This window comes from Talpa occidentalis, unplaced genomic scaffold (genome assembly GCF_014898055.3).
Source record: "Talpa occidentalis isolate TD23 unplaced genomic scaffold, MPIMG_talOcc4v2.1 talOcc4.3, whole genome shotgun sequence".
Classification (NCBI taxonomy): Eukaryota; Metazoa; Chordata; class Mammalia; order Eulipotyphla; family Talpidae; genus Talpa; species Talpa occidentalis.
The window spans coordinates 87,256,759-87,275,321 of NW_023603184.1; positions in this window are offsets into that span (position 1 = coordinate 87,256,759).

Here is an 18,563-nt window from a genome sequence, read left to right on the forward strand (position 1 = left end):
TCTCTCTGCTCCTCCCTCTTTGTGTGTAGGATATTTAACATTGGATAACTACAAAGTAGTGCATAGAGTAGCGCACTGTGATGGCATTACTATAGAACTAAGAAGAAATGGACATTCCCTGAGATCCTAGATAATGAACTGAATATAGTAAGTTAGTAGACTTTTGATTGTCTTTCTATGAGGAAAAGTCAGTGCATTCTCAAATTTATTTCTCACCTATGTTAGGTGTGCAGCGATGTTGGGTGGGAGATAATGTTATGAATAACCATGTTTATATATATATAAACATGTTTTATATATATATAACCATGTATATATATATATATATATATATATATATATATATATATATATATATATATACAGAGAAATGGGCTCTATTGGGTATTTTGTCATTTCAGCTTCCCAGCCCCCAAACCTATTTTTATTTTGGGAAAATTCCTTGTATATGTGTATAGGACTCAACACTCCAGTTTGCATTAAAGAAGGTTCAGAAATAAGATATTTTGTTTCTCCCAAACCATTGCTAGTATATAACCTTGGTGCCACCAATTATATACCGAGGTCACTGTTAAGCACAGTAGCTTAACAGAAAACTTAGAATTTATTCATGGCTGTGCCATTCAGTGACAGTGAATACTGTTTCTAGTAGTGTTCGCCAGTGGTCAATAGAAACCTAACCAGGCTGCTTCAAAGTATAACCTGAGCTATCATCTCTTATCAAACTTTCCTTGGTTTCTGTCTTTTTATGGTCCTGGTTTTCTGGAATTTCCTTCAATTTTGTGAGCTACTCCCTAACCTTATAATAAAATCATTTTCTTCTTAACTAGCTAAAGTTAGAATCTGATGTATAAGATCTGGAACCTACTTCATCATATATCACTCACTATCTGTCCACAAGACTTCTTGAGAAAACTTTGTTTCATTATTATTTTTACAGTTGCATTTCTTTCAAAAGATTATCATATGCTGTCTAGCCTTTTTATTTATAATGACTTGTCTTCCTAAAGAGTCTTTTAGACTTTTTTTTTTAAGTACATAATACCTAGTCTGAAGCTTGTGCAAAACAGGTGCTCAGAATTGTTTATGACATACACTGAACACTTAATGTGGGTATAGAATTAGAAAGTGGTATAAGGAAAAGTGAAAAAACTATTGGAAGAAATGATTTCATATCTGTGTATCTTATAAATGCATCAATAGGCAATAAGAAAGATAATAGTAAATATAGTAAGTACAGTTTTTAAAATAAAATAAAACATATCCTTGAATTTCCTTTAGATTTGACCACTTGTAATACCATCAAACTGAGCATAAGTGGTGTAATAATAGTAATCAAAATGTGACTTATTCAGATTTTCATAAGTTAATGTATCAGAACCCTGCCTTCTCAGGAATGATATTTTTTACTTACAATCTGAAATTGTTGTGTACAACAAATGTCCAAATTTACACATGACATTAAATACTCTTTCCAATTTCCAAATTGGAATTTGGAAAACTCTATAAGAATATCACACCATATAGAAAATGACAGATGTTTGACAGTGGACAACTTTGTTACATTATGGGAAAAACCACAAATGCATATGTAAGGGGCCACCAGGAAAAAGTATTAGAAATAAACTGAAATACTTTGAAGTGCTGGCCTCTAATACTCAAGAAAAAGTCAGAAATGTTTGAAACTTATGCTGAACAGATAGACCAAAATTGAATATGAGGGATCTTCAGTTTGAAAAGACTAAAAGTATGTGTGTATGTGTGTGTGCTTGTGTATAGGTGAATAGTTAGCGGAGAATTATGAAATTTTAAAGGAAATGAATTTAAATGGAATAATAAAATTTAAACAGATGTGTACAAATTCTCAATACATAAAAACAATAAAGAATTCTTAGAACTCATAAGTGGTAGTTTTGAGGGAAAAATTCCTTAGCATACTATAAATTTACAAAGTTTCTACCAGTAGATAATAAGGGCTAAAAATCTGGAGAGCATTAATATAGGTTTATAGAATGATGAATGATGAATACTGTAGGTTTTCAATATAGAGATATTAGGGGAAAAAATTTTCTGGAGAGTAACCAAGAGTTATTTTGTTTTACCCCTATGAGAGAGCACTAAACTGGATGAAAATTGCTGACAATCAAGCAGCTGTTTCTGTCCAACAAAACTTAACACTATTTCCTTGCCATCTAGTCCAGCACTGTACTCCCTACTCTTTGCTATAGTCCCAGAAATCAACATGTACACTTTCTTACATGAAATTAACTCCTGAGATGGGCCCATCCAAGACTCAACAAACACATGTTTTTCTTCTCTCCAGAAGACTGCAAGACAAGATACTTGTGTCTTTGGGTCAGCTCCAGAATGGACCTGGATATTCAGTTCAGAGTAATATGTTAGGAAAGATGAATTTCTAAGGACAGTTCAGAATTAAAAATAAAATTAACTCCCCCCAAACTTTGGTAGGTAGTTTTGCTGTTGAAAGTTTAGTTTTTTTTTTTAAACTACCATCTTAAATTCTGTCAGCACAATTTATGTGTCAAAAAATAGAACTTTATATATCTGTATTTTAGCTAGATGCTGAGAAAGTAATTACTACTTCTAGGCAGATATAATCATTTATAATTCTTAGTGTTATACAAATCTGCCTAAGGTGAAAGCTAGTATGCTGAATCTAAAAGTGTAATGAGAGTATAATTTTCCATCTTACATTAAATACAACTAATGCTAACACTGTTGGATGTTACAAGTTTCTACTGATATGAAATATAGAGAACAACATTTATACTATATCAGATTTTACATAAAGTTTTACTTTCAGATTGAGCAAATTTTCATTTGTATTCAGGTGTTGAGAAACAATTAAAATGAGCATACTTTTAAGTATCATGTAGGCATCTAATAAGAAACATTTTACAAAGTTGAATGAATTATTTAAAGTGAAGATGGGCCTAGAGTGATTCTCAGAAAGTTTCTTAAAAGTCTTTTGATAAATTATTTTACTTACACTAATGGCAATGTCAACAAGCAGACTGAGAGGTATCCTGATAACCCCCACACTCCCATGCTCTAATGGGGTCTGGCCACCTGTGTGCACATAGAAAAAGCATACCCAGTGTAAAAGAACTTTAATAAAATTAATGCGTAGAGAGAGAGAAGAAAGGATAATAGTTTACAAATAAAACACCTAAGGTTCTACATCCCCTCATGGGTAAATGCTCAATGTTGCTAACAGGGTTGCCAGAAGCAGGGCCACTGAGACCAAAAGCTTGCCACAAGTCTAAGATAACTTCTGGTGGGGTACCATAGGAAAGGGGCCAAGGGGCCAGACAAGACTGGGTTGAAAGACGCAAAATCAAAGTATGAATCAAGATAATGGCAGCTACTGTCAGCCTCTCCATGTGTCGCTCACTCTTGTCTCTTCCAAGTGTCTCTACATGTCTCTTTTTACCCCAAGTCCTTGGTGCCAGTCCAAAGTCAAGAGGCAAGCAGGTCCTTCTCCTCCCTATGTTTCTCTGTGTCTCTCCCAAGTGTTCTCTCTTGAACCCAACTGCCTTTTTTTCAAATCTTTTGAATTATTCATTTAATATTGGATTGCTGTGAATATACTTATCACTACTAACATGTACATTTAAAAATGGTTAAAATGGTAAATTTAATGCTATGTGTTTTTTTACCATTATGATAAAAAATAGCTTGCAAAAGTTAAAAGCAAGGCCAAAACTGGGGATACATAAAAGCTACAAAAGTAACATAATGAAATATAATTTTAATCTCCAGCATATAATAAACTCCTGCAAAACACTAAGAATAAGACAATGTATCCTTTAGAAAAATGTAACAAATGCTTTTAGCAGCAGATATTTTCTAGAAAAGAAAACATGACCATTAAGTATATGAAAATATGTTCAATTCTACTAGTAATCAGATAATAAATTTTTTTATTTCATAAACTTTTTACATCATTTTTCATTTTTGCACAATGTATGCATTTTCCTTCTTTCTTTCTTTCTTTTTTTTTCATATTAAAGAACTTCACCTGGCTGCTCAGCTCTGCTCCTCATTAATGGTATAGGAACATGGACCTTCCACCATTTTTTTTTAAAGATTTATTTATTTATTTATACAAGCACTGGGTACAGTCAGAAGCGCAGGAGGGTGAGAGACATCACCAGAGCCAGAGCGGGGAGCAGAACAGGCAGATCTACTGAAATACACTGCTGAGGGGAGCAGCGGGCGGCAGGAGAGGTCTGTGCGCCGTGTGGGAACCTCACTGGTGGCTGGGGATCGAACTGGTGCTGCAGAGGTTGCGGGCAGCCTCGCAACCTAGCGCTCAACCGCTGCGCCACCAGGGGAGGCCCTGGACCTTCCACCTTTTATGGTAGATATCTGTTAACAGCGGGTTGCAGTCTACAGAGATAATTGAAAAAAAATCATGGAAGTGTATTTTGTAAATTAAAATTATTACAGTTCCTATCTCCCTATTTTCTAGTAGGACTGAATCTTTGTAGAGTGTCTCAGAAGTAGGGTCGGTGGGGAAAAAAAGCTAATCTTAGCAGTATAAACATATATAAAAGTAAAAATAAACCAAAGGACACAATTTAAAACTATATTATAGCAAAACTCTAATTAAATGTATTATATTTCTCATATATTCCTATAATGATGATATTTTTCTGATAATTCAGGAAGAAGAAAAAATATGTAATAAATGACTGAATGCCAAAATTATAGTTTGGGAGTTGCTTCTCCCTGGTTGAATACCTGCAGTCTTAGTAGGAACAATCAATGAGTGATTAATGAAACTTGTAGTTTGGCAATATGCATTGAGAACTGTGATCTTCTAATTTCACTTTTAAGGCTTTCTCCTAAATAAATAATATAAAGCACAGAAAAACTTCTGTGCACCGGAAAACTCTCTGTACATGAAGATATCCTTCACAACAAAAACTCTGTTGTTGGAAATAAGAGAAGCGAACTAAGGCAACAATAACATATAGCATAGAACACACTAGAATATTACACAGAATATTAAATATTACACTAGAATATTAAAAAAGTGGCTATTAGTATTAGAGGCATACATAGCAAATGTTATATTAAATTTTAAACTCAGGATAAAGAATTATGTACATTAAATTTCAACTATGTAAAATAACTGCACAGAAAGGAGACATGAAGGAGATTCATTGAAATATTGTCAGAGCAGTTAAATTATAGGTGTTTTTAATTTTCTTCTTTATCTATTTCTCTATTTTCCAAACTATTATTTCATAATTAGAAAGAAATTAAAAAGAATAGAAATTAGCTACTCTAACTTTTGTATTAATTAGATATTGGATCTGAAATTCTCTGGTACATACTAAATATTTTCTTAGAAACATAATTAAGAGAAGCTCTGGCTTCCCTTTCCAGCAATCAGGGTTGCTTGCATTATTGTCAGAAAATAGTAACAAAAACCCTGTCTACTGCACAAAATCAAATTCTGTCACTCTCCTTAAACATGTTTATGGAGGATATTAATTGATGATTTATTTTAATAGCAAACAGAAAACAACCTAAATGTTCACAGTAGAGGACTGACTAAACAGATTTTGTTCATCTACACAATGAAATATTAGACTCATTGAAAATAATGAGGGAGATTTGTACATTGACAATAAAGATGCATATGATGTAGCTTTAAATGAAAGTTAAGTTGCAAAATAATTATTATTTAATAATTGGTTTTGTCTAAGATAAACAGGAAAGAATCTTATATTTTATGGATTTCCTAGAATATTCTTAAGGGTCTAAATAGGTGACATGACTGAATCTTTGATTTGAGAATCAGAAAAACAACTTTAGCTAAAGAACTGTATTTAACATTAAACCTTGAAAACAGTATAACCTAGATATTTTTATCTCTGGTACTGCAATAAACCATTAACTTTTAAAGAAAGTTAAGGTATCTGTCAAGACTTTTGGTAGTAAAAGAAATGTTCTTGGACTACTATATTATATGGACACTAGAATCAGAAACAAGGGCTGAAATAAATAGAATACCTATTATCTCTCAGAATAATGTTTTTGTAAGCCCGCGGTGTTGAGCCATGCTGTACCAGTGTGACAAGATAAATTTGTCCTAATGATGTGATTTATGGTGAATACCTGATTGTTTTCAGGGATGAGAGGAGTTGGAATCTGGGTAACAGAGGACAGTCATGCAGGCACTACATGCATACATGACTGAATCCCAGGAAAAACCCTGGGCCCAGAACTTAGTGAATTTATCTGGTTGGCAACACTTTATGTGTATTGTCACTTGTTTCGTTGGGCTGTAAGAATTAAGCCTGTGCCCATGTGATACCATTTGTTAGGGATACCTAGATGCTTATGCTTATGCCTGGATTTTACCCTACATGTCTTTTCCTTGATCTCAATATGTATCCGTTTGCTGTAAAAAACTATATTCATGAGTATACAGCTTTGATTCCCAGCAAATCACCAAATCTGAGGGTGGTATGAGGGATACTGATGCAAGAATTACCGAAGATTCGAAAAAAAAAGATAGTTACTCTCCTCTTCCAGGGTATTACCTAATGTTAAACCACCCTTAGCACTGGCTGCTTGTCATTTACACCTGCCCACAGGTCCATACATACAAGATACTAGCTCTGCAAGGTAATTTAACCCAACCTAATCATTGTATAGATGAAGAAATTAAGGATGAAAAGAAATTTTATTTGGTAACCTCTAAGCTTCAGGATGTCAATTAGGTTTGAGTTAGCTTGATTCTTCTTCTCTGTCTCACCATAGAAATCTAGAATTATTCTCTGGCTATGTAGTTAGGTAAGGACAGTTTTACTTGAAGGTGTTCTACAGTGTCATGTGTTTATCTCTCAAGCCACCTGGAGTCATGGTACCGACCCTAGAGTAGCATGGGAAGGAAATATGCTAGCTAGCAATTTTTAATGCTCTTTGAAGGTCAAAGCTCCACTGAGGGGTTTTCTGTACCATTTTTTTTCTACATTTTTCACTGAAAATGTATACGTGGTGGGTTTGATTATTATATTTAGCCATATAACCTGGTTTTTGCTATGTGACTGTTGCAGAAGAACCCTCAGTAAACTTGTGCCTCAGTGTATTAGTTTTCTAGAGCTGCTGTAATAAACTATGGCTGCGAAGAACAGAAATTTGTTTTCTCACAATTCTGGAGGCCAGAAGTCAAACTCAAGGTCCTGACAGCATCATGCTTCCCTCAAGGCCCATGGGGAAAATTCTTCCTTTCCTATTCCAGGTGGTCCCTGGCATTCTGTGACTTTTAGACACTTCACTCCAATCACTGCCACTCATTATGGCATCATTTCTGTGTGTTCTTATCTATTCCTTTATATGAATATTTTTACTGGATTTAGGATCCACCCTAATCCAAAATGATCTCATCTCAATCTTTGATTATATCTGTAAATATTCTACTGCCCAATAAGGTCATTCTGAAGTTGCAGATGTACATAAATTTGGGGACCATTAACTCTATCTGCATTCCCTGAGACTGATGTATTTCACATATTTTGGTGGCTGCGTTCTGAAGATGAAATGTGTCCTGTGTGACTGAGAGAAACTGAACTGCCTGGGTATTCTGGATGTTTCTAATATTTTCCTTTGCTTTCTTGCTCCTGCTGCTGTGTTTTCTTTGTCAACTATACATATTTGATGTGTATTCCTTGTTAGATTCCAGTGAATGTTTTCAACTTTATTACCCCATGTAGATTCCTGCAGTTTTGTTAATACTACTTTCAGCTTTTTATGTTATAATAAAGTTGCCTTTATTGAATTTGAATCTTTCCTATTTTGATAGAAAAGTATTTGATTGTAGATTGTTAACCCTATTACTAATTTTGATCTGCCACATAGAAACCATATGACATTCAGTAAATTATTTTAACCTCAGGTTTTTGAGCTTAGAAGTAATCGATATGAGCTTAGATGATTTTTGAGGTCCCATCCTGTGTCAGTTTGGGTCCTCTAAGAAGCCTATTCCAAGAAAGAAACAGGAGTGCAAGAAATGTATTGGGAGCAATGCCTGTGAAAGGCAAAGGGTGAAGGAACAGGAGTAATCTGAGAGTGATAATGTTTGAAGTCTGTGAAAGAAGAATGAAAGAAGCGTTAGGTAATAAAAGTCTCAAATATAGCACAACTAGAGAGTCCTGCAGCAATGAATCTAATCTAATATATAATATATTCTATATGTATTTATTGTAAGTAATTGGTTTATACCACTGTTGGGCATGACGAGGCAAGTTCAAATCTATTGAGCAGACTATCAGGAAGGTGATGGTAGGAAATCCTGGGAGGCGCTGACATTGCAATCTCTGCATGAAATTTCTTCTTCCTCAAGAAAATCTCAATTCAATTCTTAAGAGCTTTCAGTTGATTAGATTAGGTTTACCCAGATTATCAAAGAAAATCTCCTTAAAATCAACTAATTGCAAGAGTTACTGTTATAGGACAGGGAGAGGGGCAGCCCAAGCCCCGCAAACCTGCCTATTCTAAATGGGTTCTGCCATCCGCCGCATCAACACAAAACATAGGAGACTTTAATGGGAAGGAACTTTAATAAAACTAGGAAACAATACAGGTAAGGCAAAGAGTCTAGTTTCTAAATGAAGCACCTAAAGTTACCCATCCCCTCGTGGGTAAAAGTCCATCCATATGGGATTGGCCCAGAGCAAGGCCCCAAAGCCTGCCACAAGTCTAAAGCATCTTCCAGTGGGGACCCACAGAAAAGGGTCACAAACAACTGGACAAGCCCGGAAGGAAAAGAGCAAAATCAACATCAAGATAAAAGCTGCCATGGTCACCTCCCCACGGGTCTCACCCACATCTGTGTCACCCAGTCCACGACCAAAAGACAAGCGCAGCTTCTTCACGTGTCTCTAGGCTCCATGCACCTCCTCCAGGTCTCCTGGCTCCATCCTGCTCCTTCCTTCCTCAGTCTCTTCTGCAGCTTCTTCTCTCCCTGCTCAGCTCCACCCTTCCTTGGGTGGGGCAGGGAAGCTGGAACCTCCCCCTTTCCTGGGGACCACCCTGTTACATTACCACATTTTAAAAATACCTTTAAAGTACCACCGAGATTGGTATTTAACAACTGGATACTAGAGCCTAGTCAAGTTGACACATTAAACTGACATCATGAACCACTCACTTTTTGTCAATGTGGCATCCATAAACCATATTTAATCTCCAAATAAAGACAAGAACAAGGTAATAGTTCTTCCTGACTCAACTACCTGCCTACAAGTTAAACCGTACTACTTCTTTCCCTAGTTGAACACACAAATTTCTTGAGCGAACTTGCCTCTTCACCTTAATATCTTGTAATATAAATATTGTGATATAAAGTGAACTAGTATTAATACATATTATGTTAGATTATGAGATGATATTGGGGGATAAGAGAGGAAATACAACAATTATGAATGATATATAACCTTAACAAAATAAACAAGAAATACTCATAACAACTACAGTCCTTGTGTTAGCAGTGGTCTCATGGTTTTAGCTGATATTTATAAATATGTTCTACTACTAATACCATATTTCCTTTGTTCTCAGCAAACACCTCTGTTAGTTATATATCTTTGCCTGGATGAGTGACCCAAATATTCATTCCTGAAGATTGTGTGCTATTGGTCTTCCTGCTTGAGTTGTAGTTTTCCATTGACATTAAACATGGGACATAGTAATGCTGAGAGTCCCTAAGGGATATCCTGTATTCTAGCCATATTTTTCTTTACCTCCATTGTATAGTAAGAACCCAATTTTATTTTGGTAACAGGATCAATCACCACAGCCAAGATAGTAACAACCTTTCTTTCCTGTTGATTCTGTTGATTCTGTTGAATGGGGAGACTAAAATAATTGATGGCTTAGCTTCTCAGAAGGAGAACACAAGAACTTTGCCATTGAATCACTAAGTGAGTATGTGATTTGAGTGATTATATAGGTGAAAAAAATAGGGGTGAGTGGTACCACTTCCATTTTCACTCTGATTCATGGATTTAAATCTTGGCTGTGGGGGAGACAGTACCATATATTGCATCTTCAGAGCAAATGTTTCTTCCTATTCTATTATGAATAATACTTTTTTGGCATTATAAATAATTCTATGAATATGTATTATTCCATTCATATGAAATGTCTGGTACAGGAAAATCCATATATCACAGAGAATAGATTAGTAGTTGCCAGAAATCCACTAAATTGTACACTAAAATCCACTGAATTGTACATTTTAAAAAAGTTGCCTGGAAGCTCTGAATGTGTGTGTAGGTGTGGGGGCATGTATGTATATTTTATCAAATATAGAGGTTCATTGTATTGTGATTCTGGGCCATTCCATTAGTGAACCCCAAAATCAATATCAGATCTTTTCTCATGAGCTAGTGAAATTCTGAAGAGAAGCCTCCTTCTATCTCCTGCTTGAAGTGTAGAGTTCAGTGTAGAGTTCATTCTTGGTCCAAGTGAGAAAAGAAATCTAGGAATACCAACATGAACATATGAACTTATAGTGAATTGTCCTGATTTCCTTACTGTAACCCTGCCCTTACTGCCTGGTATTGCTCAGTTCAGAAACCTTTATTCTCTCCAGGCAATAAGCTTGCAGTATCCTGTCTTTTTTTTTTTTAGGGAGAAGGGACTGTGGTGGGGGCGAGGGGGGTAGTGGGGCATTTGAGGGGAGTGGAGGTAGAAGTAATCTCGTTGTGTGATTGGGGAGAGTGCTTCTGAATGAACTCAAATCATTTTTTTGTTCTTAGTTCACTTTTACCCTACCTTCAAAGGTTTCTGGTGTTTCCAGCTCTGTTGTTTTTGGCAGTTCCACTACATAGATCTGATTGCCTCTCAGTTTTTTCCTGTGTGTTTGAAACTCACCCTTTTCCGGTATTCTAAGTTAACTACAACCAGTTATCCACTTGCTTCCTAATTTCCATAATTTTGTTGCTGCATCTTCCCTCCCCTCTGTTCTTGTTTAGATAAATACATTACTAAGTAATTAAACAAACAAAAAAACCCTCTTTATTGTCAATATAGTGGGATTTTAGGAGGTAACAAAAGTTAAGTACTTTTGTTTAATCCATCATTGTTATCAGAACCATTGATAGAATTGATAGAATCTTTAAGGATGAGCTATCCTACATTCCTGGGATAGTCCCTACTTGATTCTTATAGTGCAGAATTAGTTGTTTAATGTTTAACTTGGTATATTTGTACTTCATTTTATAAGTGAGGTACTCTTGAAATGCTTCCTCTATTGTACATGAATGATTTTGGTATCAATATCATTTTAGTTTCATAAACTTAGTTTCATATATATTTTTTTATTCTATGAGTTAGTTTATAGTAGGAATCATCCTTTCCTTGAAGATTTGGTAATAGTTGATTATAAAGCCTTCCAGGTGCAGTGCCTATGATTTTGGCTTCACTCCATCACTTTTTTCCAGATTTTTTTCATTTATATGAAATTTAATGTTTGTGGGTTCAATGGTTTAAGGTTATTATACCAAATTTTAACATTTCATGGTACAGTTATATTAGTCTAAAACCATTAGATATGAACCCAATCTTAACTGACTCCAGAATATATTTTAAGAATTTTCACTGAATATTTATTTAATAGTGCTTAGAGTACAAAGAATAGCCCTAAAAGAATTTAATACTCTTTTTTTAAAAAGTCAAGTACAAGTACATATAATTAAACATGCCAATTATGTCTTCCCAATTAAACTGTAAGCATGTTAACTCTAATGACCATGTTTTACAAATCTTTGTATCCTTCATAGTACTAAGAACTGTGTTGAGCAGACAGACATATAATAAATACTTTTGACTGATTTTATATCTCCTCACAATCTACATCTTTCCTGAGTCAATGTGAGACAAGATTAAGTTTATCAAGAATTCTGCTTACTTAGGTTGTAATAATTTATTGAACTCCTTTTAAAGCTATACATTAAACATGTAATAATTGATTAAATTTCTTTTGAAAATTTGTTACCCAGTTTTACATTTGGATCTTCCGGCTTTTTGTCATTTGTGTTAATGACTAGCTTAGACTGCTCATCAAAATAATGTTCCATTCATTTGCTTAATCCATTCCAATAATTGACACAGTTCATTGAACCAAAGTGGTTTAACTAGTATAATTGATATTGAAAGCTCATTTCAGACAAAGTAGTTCATCTCTTTCTGTCTCATAAAAAACAAAAGCCCTTTAAGTTAAAAACAAATTTTGAAAACTAATATGATCAAAGTCTTCTTAGTCTTCTGCATCATCATCCATTCACTCACCCTTTTATTTATTAATTTATTCAGCATATGTTTTTGAGCACTTACATGTGCTAAATACTAATGTAGACTCTGAAGAAAAGCCCCTGTTCTAAAGACTACAAACAGTACCTGTTCAGATACAGTTATTTAAACCTAGGGAGAGAAAATGAAAAAAAAAACAATTTACAAGGTTTCTCTCTTATTCTCTTATTCCCACTTACAGATTTATTTCCTTTTCCCTTGTTCTCAAGATAAGCCAAATAAGTGATATTTAATTTTGGATAAGTTTATAGCCATAATAAACTACAAAATTAATTATGCTCAGATTTAGTTAAGAGATCACATAATGCTACTTGGTGAAATTGAAGTTGACCTCTAACTTGGCCTTACCCAATTGTCCAGAGCCTAGCAACCAGTGGGACATGGAATATGGGGTCTAGAAGGCGCCTGCTGGAACATGTAGTAGGACTTTCTCCTCTCTGAGTTGAATGACAGCTTTGAGACCAGCATAGCACACTCCATGAGGAGATTCTCGAGAGATCTGTTCTTAAGGATCCTTGACCTTCAAAAGCAGGGTGAGGGCCTCCCTGGTGGCGCAACGGGTTAATCACCCCACTATGAAGCAATATGCAGCCTCAGCCTCTGCAGCACAAGATCGATCCCCAACCAGCCAGGGAGAGACCCACGTGGCGAGGCAGACCTCTGCTGTCTCGCCCGCTGCTCCCCTCAGCAGTGTATTTCAGTCAGCCTGCCTGTTCTGTTCCCTACTCTGTCTCTGGTGAATTCTCTCACCCCCTCGTCTCTGGCCTGTACCCCAGCTCTTGTATGCATAAATAAATAAATCTTTATAAAAAAAAAAAAAAGCAGGGTGAACTTGTCATGGTCTAGGAAAGAGAGGAGGATGGTGAAAGAGAACTGAATGGTGGGCTAATTCCTCTCCATCTTGAGGTGGGAAACTAGAGAACAGAAAGTAGAGCAATTTCATCGTAATGTGTTGATGAAGTATAGTCCTTGCTATACTGCCAGCCCCCAGGAACTTTCACCTCCTGTGAGCATTCTCATGTAAGGCATCAGCCATACCAAAGTTCCAAGCGCAGAGGAAGAAAAATTATAGCACATCTAAGTAGGCCTAACTTGAATGAGATAAACAGAGGAAAGTCAGATAAGGTCTCTAATTACAGAGATGCTGGGATGAGGTAAAGAACAACTTGAACAAAATAATTAGAACCCTTAAATTTTCAAGTAAAGCACAAATTAGACTGGGAAATAAGAAAACATAACTTCCAAATAAAAAATTCAACATATAACCTGTCTGAGAGGTTAGCTATTTATGTAATCAGGAAGGACTAGACATCTATAGTTTCATTTGAAAAAAAAAATATATTGAACATCTACTATGTGCTTGGCATTATGCTTTGTGCTGGAAAGAGGTGGCAATAAAAAAATCATGGTTGTATCTTCCTGTAGCCAAAAGACTTGAGAATGATAAAAGGGGTGGCCAAGAGGAGGCCACTCTGAAAAAAGTGCATGATAAAGAATATGATTAAAATTTTAAATAGATAAAACTCATAAGAAAATAAAGGTTAAATGGGTGAGATTTTCATCTTTTTGAAGTCACCTGACTGAGAGAACTATAAATATGTACCTATGCTGTCCAATGATCATCAAGGAAATTAGAAGTCTTCAAAATTCCTCCAAGGAGAATAAAGTGTAAATTATATAATAAAGACCATGATGCAATTAATTTTTTTCTGACTAGGAATATGTCAAAATATAAATACAGTGAGCTGATAGCAACTAACATTTTCAAACAGATGCACCTTGCATCCTATAGAGCTTTACATTTATTGCTCATTCACTTCCTATAGTGACTTCTCTACTTTCCCCATTTGATACATAAGAAACCAGAAGGGCAGAATGGTCATTCATTTGCTCACTCACTAAGCAAATAAGTAATTGAGTCAGGATCAAAACATAGATTTTAGATAATTGTGGTGAAATATTTTCCTTTACTCCTCTAATCAAGAGTCTTAGAAGTCAAAGAAGACATGTCATTCTTGTGTCTCTGGTATGGTTCTGGGAGAAGTTAGATCTGATGACCAGTCCTGTTTCTGGAAAAGGAACCTTTCCTTACACATACAAAGCAATTCTTTAAGCAAATTACTGGAAATACTCCTTTTGGTAGTTGAACTTTTATATCTTTAATTTTGGACTCTAAGTCAGTAAGTTGGTTTTGTTCTACAGTGTGTTTTGCGGAGTATATTTGGGATTTGTGAATTTGACTGTTAGCTTTTCTGGCAAACGCATTTCCATTTGTAAACTCTTCAATTGGTCTCTTATGAATTTGGTTATTCTGAATTACTTGCTCAGACCCATCATGACTTTTAAATGCAATTTATTTTTATTGTTTTACTTTTAAAACAAATTACAGACTCCCTGTGATTGTCCCAGTAGTCATTGCTTAGGCTTTAGTATATATTTATCTGCAATAAAGAAATTATCTTCCACAAGCGGGTACTTTCGGATGAAATAAATAGGGCCTATACATTTAGTATTAATACTAGAAATGTTCTTTTTTTAAAATAAACCTACTAAAATAAGCATGCACAAAAACATCACTGAATTATGTGAACTTCACTGAAAATTGCATGGGAGAGATATGTAAAGTTTATTTGTTATCCTCTCAACTAATAAGTTGAAAATCTGTCTTCAAAATTTTATTTTCCTAGGCCTCACCTAAGTTCTGGCCTCAAGATGTTTTATAGTAAAGAGAGGTTAATATAGAACTTATTAAAAACTGTGAATTTTAAATAATTCAGTTCACTTTGTTAGGTGGAGACATTATTATTCCCATTTTATAGAAAAGGATACTGAGGCTCAGAAGGAATATGTGGCCCAAGATCAGCTAGTTAGGAGCAAAGCTGGGCTTTTAACCCAGATTGCTAGAAATTTACCTTTAATGACTAGTTTTTTTCCGTCTTCCATTCCCCAAGAACATTCCAACCCTTTGTCTTTTCTCCCCTTCCTCCAGGGAATTTTCTATATTTCAGGGAACTTGCTTTCCCCCCCACCCCTTTCCTCTAATGCAGAGGATCTTCTATTTCCCTAAGCATGCACTTTAGAAACTCATACCTTCTTCAAGAAGCTCAAATATTTTTCTCTCAGACTGAAAGTCTCTACATTCTGCTCTTTAACTAAAATGGAGACAAAGGAAGGTTTCTGTTATAGGAGATGATATTGAGGATACCAGGAAATGCCAGCCCAAAATATGCTTCCTTGGAATATGGATTATTTTAAGCTAATGATCATTTGAGAACAGTACACTCAGGAAAAGACTCAAGGCACAATTTTTTCTTTTGTAAAGAATATATATTTTTATTAAAAAATTTCCATTTGTTGAGCTGTCTTTCTCTCCCATACAGGGAAGAGAGTTTTTAGCATCTCTTATGAATGGAGAAGATACAGACTTAAGGTCTGCACACAAATGCTTCTGAACAACCTTTCTTTACCATTCTTCTCCTGGTCACCTTTCCCAAACTTAGCCCCACTGTCCAGATGTCCTTTTCCTTTCTTGGTATTTGAATCTAAGTTATAATAACATCACCTCAGGTTGTTGAATATGTATGTGTTTGATTACATGCTAATAAAATCTATGTTTTTCCTGTTAATATTTTTGGCCAGTCTAATTTATAGGACCTTACCTTGAGGCCCTAAAATTAGTAGAGGAAGAGATTTTTTTCCTCCTCGAAGATCCCAGGATCACATAACTAGGCAAGTGCCTGAAGCACAAGTAGAGTTCATAACTCATTCACAATTCCACATAGTAAATGGAGCCTACTTATGACTTAAAGTTTGGAACTTCAGGCTTTTCAACTTTTGGGCTCCCAACCCCTACAAGTAGAGATTGTATTTTTAGTTGGAGGACACCAGAATATGCTACCCAAAATGTGACTATACATGTTCAGCATAGAGCAGCCATTATGTTGGGTTTTTTTTTTTTTTAGATTTATTTTTATACAAGAACCGGGGTATAGGCCAGATGCACAGGAGAGTGAGAGGATTCACTGGAGACAGAGTGGGGAACAGAACAGGCAGACTGACAAAATACCCTGCTGAGGGGAGCAGCAGGCGAAACAGGAGAGGTCTGCTGTGCCATGTGGGATTCTCGCTGGCCGGCCGGGATCAAACCTGCACTGCAGAGGCTGCGGACAGCTTCACAGCATGGCTCTCAACTCCCTGTGCCACCAGGGAGACCGGAGCAGCCATTATGTTGAGCTGTAGGTACTTGGAAAATAGCAAAAGCAAGGAGATGCTTTTACCTAACTGCTTAAAGGCAGATCCTCAAAAACAAAAGCTAAAACAAAAAACAGCCAGTTGTCCTAAACTTCTTCCCTGGGAGAGTCATCTACCAGGGGAAAATTGAGTCTTGCCACAGATGTGAAAGTCTAGAAGTCAACACCTCAACCAAACAAACTTCTCTTATTTTCTTTCTTCTTCTTCATGATCCCATCTGTTCTTCTAAAGGAAAATCATTTTTCCTAAAAATCATTTGCTCTTCCTCTTCTTTCCCTTTTTTGATGCTTATTTAAACCTGAATTCTAACAGCACCTGATGGGGGTTACTCACTTTTTCCTGGGTATCTCCCAGGTATACATGAGGTTTACATGTTAATAAATTTCTGTTTGTTTTTCTCTTGCAAACCTGTCATTTATTACACGGGTCTCAGCTAACAACTCAGAAAGGTAGAGGGGAAACTATTTTTCACTCTTATATAGTCAATCTCTTGAAAATGTCCAATCAGTTTCCTGATGTGATAATTAATGGGAAGCAACTGTCTTCCTCTTATCTAAAAAGTAGAATTTATGGCAGTGATACAAGGATTAATATTTATAAAGAACTTTTTGAGAGGAAGAAGCACTGATTATTCAATAGAGTGTAGAGTTATTGGATAGAGAGATTAATCAATCTCTTGTAAATCTCTTTAAGTGAGCAAAATGGATATGACAAAGGACCTGATCAAAAGCACCCAAAAGACATCAGGTGTTCATTAATGTGCACTATCAGGCTTGCCAGTTTTTCAGAAAATTCTACAGTGTCACTTTTCCTGCACGTGTAGTTTATCACCGGTATGTAATCATGGTACTATTCACAGGTGACTATTACTCCTGCCCATCTAATTATCCTTTTTAGTAAAATGTCACATTACATTAAATAGGCCCATTCCCCAGAGTATATTTTTGCTCAAGATTTAATGGAAAAAGATGTTTAGACTACACATAGCACATTAATACATTGTTTGCTCTAATATAGAGGTTTTTCTCTATATTAAACATTTCTGATCTTTCCCCAAAGATTCTAACTGACGATGTCCTATTATAATTTCTTCAAAACCTTATCTGTTTTTTGGAATCAGCTCTGTCTACACTTTACTTTGCAAATAAGTGTGTTGATTAACCAGTTATTTGCCCCTAAGTAGTCAGTTTAGTTTCTGGAACTATCTATTATGACTCAAGCCTGTCCCTGAAGCTGTAGTCCATTTTCTAGGAAGCAAATTCAGTATACTTCAGGAAAAAAAGTATTTCTACACAAAAAGTTTTGTGGCTAAGGATGGGGAAGCAGGGAGAGAGGCAGTTCTGTTTAAAGAAATAAGATTTTCTTTTTCTCCATGTGTTAACATCCAGATTACCCTCTCATCTTTAGATTTAATTGGTACCCAGTCATTCAATTAAACATAAGATCTGATTTGAGGTAAATGATAACAACATGAGGAAATATAAAATTACAGTGCTAAGTTTATTCATCATTCAGTATGTCCTCACATAGGTCACCAAATCATTTAAAATAATCTGTGAACAGTTAAGACATTACAATTGAGCAAAAGTTAATTTCTAAATGATTTAATAAATTGTGTGGATAGTGAAGTGTTATAAATATATTCATAATATATAATCACACAAGGAGTGTGATTACACACTAAGAACTATTAACACTAAACAAATGAGAAAATTGAGTGAAAAATGACATTTGAAGATTGTTTACACAAGTAGATGAACTTACTTTTAGAGGATTTCATTTAAAATTTTAAATATTTTGGGAAATAATTAAGCAGAGGAGATGAAGTATTTAGATACTTATGTTTTATATGAACTTGATTTGAAATAAATGTGAGTAAAATATAAAATATGTTACTATACAGATACATATAATGCTTATGCATAAGTGTGAATATATAAGGATATTTATAATTAGAA